We start from the raw sequence: 2,939 nt of genomic DNA, 5'->3' as shown, positions 1-2,939 counted from the left end.
GATTGGACTGTATAAAGGATGATAATGAATGTGTGGTAAATATAATGTATGTAGGAAAGTTGTAGAGGGAGATCATGATTACTTTTCATTGATGGGAGTTACTTATTAAGTTCAAGAAGCAGACCAACTACCTTGGGAAGGATTGCTAAACTAAAGCTTTTTGTATTGCAGATTATTCTGTCCATTGAATAGAATAAAGGATAGGTTGCCCTGCTCATATTTTTAAAATAAGCTGGGAGTTGTGTTATGGTCATTTTAGATTTTCAATTTCATTTAAGAAGACAAATTTTGTATTACAGAATTAGATATTTAAAAATCCCAGATACAAAATTTTTACATATCTCCATATATGTAAAGAACTGAAGGAAAGCCAACTAATTGCAGTGTATGAATTAAAAGGGTACAAGTTTTTGTGTTGATTATATTTTTAGGCAAACAGTGTTAAGTATGAATGTTTCTCTTTTTCCGTGCAGTGTTGGTATGGTAAGTTCCAGGGAAATATAGTAAAGTGTAGTTTGATCTGAATTTAATGTTCTGTTACGGTATTATTTGAATCGGTGATTGTTAAGTCAATAGTGAAATGATACAGGTTGGATTATGCTTATATTTAATCATACATATTGTGCATAAATATGTTAAGAAATGGCCTCAGATGTTTGGTACTGTAATAGCCATGGATAACATTTTGTGTAGTGGTACTTAATGCATTTTTCTTAAGTATGGTTGTTTATTATTAGATTTTCTTTTACAATATTTTGAAGACAGTTATGTTAAGCAAGTGTAAGTTTTACTGTGAACATTACTTTTCTCTATGTTTAATTGCAGTGCTAAACTTGAATTTATTGCTGTTGAATCAGGTGTTGTAAGAATATAGGAGGTTGGTGGAACCTTTCTGCCATCCCTGTGTAGGAAAAAAGCACCAGCTGAGTAAAGTGCGGCAATTTATAACTCACTGAGGTACTCAAAGTTGATTGTGTCATAAGAAACAGGGTTTGACCAAGATCACAATTGAATGAGAGTATTTGATTGATTTATCTGAAGTTAGCTTGTGATGTTTTAGTTTGAGACTCAGTTTGATTTAGTATTGTATCACATGGTATTGTTATGTTTAGAAGTTGCTATAGGTGCATGTAGATTTTTTTCCTTGAAACTTGTAAAAGTTGCAAAATTGCTCCATAACTGAAACTCACATTCCATGTTTATGATTGAGATGCTCTTATTTTAATTGTTATTTAATCTGTAAATGTTTACTCTCCAGAAGACTTTTCTTTGTTAATATTCCATAACTTTTATCCTTTTTCTGCTTTTTCTGTACTCTGTAGTAAATAGTCATTATTCTGTAAGTTTCTCCAATCAGGAGTTTTCACCCAAGTGATTATAGCATACATTATAAGTATTTTTTCACCAATGCTTAGGAAAAGTACACCGAGTGTTACCAATATATCTCATGTCAGAAGTAGCACATTGAGATGCTACCAACAGTGCAGAGCTTTATTTAGAAAAGCATGCTAGTTTTGTTGGGCGTTTACTAGTAACTTTTCAGTCAGTTTATCTCAGACTTTTTTTGTCATTCAGTATTATTGCTAGCTGTATTTCTGGTGAGAACTGTATCTGCTGTTCCTATAAAACCACTGGTTCACATTGCCCAGGGGAAAGAGAGACTATAAGTCCTTCCAAAGATAATTGTAGGCCTCTACGGTTTATGTACAAGCTATATCCATATTGTGTATGTTTCTCAAAATAAAGTTTAATAATATCCATGTGTTTAAAATCCTTTATTACCTTTTGTTGGATTGTCATTCTTTTCAATGCATATCCCCCCAATGTCTCAGTTCTTTGTTGAAGAGGTGGGACTAGTTTGCTAGTTTTTCTACCCTATCAGGTCCAACCATATTGTCAGGGTTAGCTCAGAGTACCTGGACAAAAACTGAGCTGGATCTGTTATTTCTCTATTCTAATATTCATTACTTCATTACCAGATGATGTACCTTTGATGAATGCTGACATGAAAACATTCAAATTCAAAGTGGTGTTCCAGGCACTGTTCAAGGGTAGTTGCAGTGTTCCTTCAGCCCCTAGCAGCATATACATTTTAATCTTTAATTTTACCTCCATTCTCGCCTGTTTCTTCAATCTTGTTATCCAACACTTTTTTTTTTTTTTTTTTTTTTTTTGTCCAGTTCCACCTTCCGATCTTTCTACTTTCTTATCCTCATATTGTGAATCTATCTTGCTGTCCAACTACACGACGTCCCCCCTTCCCCCTTTATTTTTTTTTTAGTTTCGCCCCTCATTAGTGCTGAAAGGCAGAGAGTGCCCCCGTGCTTGGCTTGGCAGCCTAGGAAAAGCAATATCCATGCACGAAAAAACAACCGACACAATAATTATTAATAATAATGATTGCCAGATTTTCAAGTAATGTCTATGAAAATCTGGCAGTAATGCTTTCACAATTATTAATTTACAGAACAAATAAGAATTTCAACCTAAACATGATTTTCAACGATAACTACGAATGAATGGAGACTTCAACGACAAGAGGTCAGCTGGGACAACTAATCTGCACGTACAGCTGATGGTACCTCTATGGGAGCTGCACATTGAACAATTGGGCACACTAAACAACTAGGTAATATGAGTAGGCCCCGTAGGAGGGTAGTGCTGTCAGTGCACCTCTTGCGGTTCACAGCAGGCTTAAATAAAATAGAAATTATGGGTTGATACTCGGTAAAAAAAAATGTGTTTAGTGACATCTCAACTATTTTGGGGTGCGTCTAGCAGAAAAGGATAATGTTCAAGGATTAAAATAAAGTCTAATGAACTACTAGCTAAAGTAAACCTATAGACGATTAAAATTGTAACTAACAAGGGAATTCAGAATCAGTTTAAATACTGTAATAACAGCATGAAAGAGAAAAGCTGTAAAGTAAAACTGCCTC

Source organism: Macrobrachium rosenbergii, chromosome 28 (assembly GCF_040412425.1).
Source record: "Macrobrachium rosenbergii isolate ZJJX-2024 chromosome 28, ASM4041242v1, whole genome shotgun sequence".
Classification (NCBI taxonomy): domain Eukaryota; kingdom Metazoa; phylum Arthropoda; class Malacostraca; order Decapoda; family Palaemonidae; genus Macrobrachium; species Macrobrachium rosenbergii.
Note: the sequence above shows the minus strand (reverse complement) of the source record.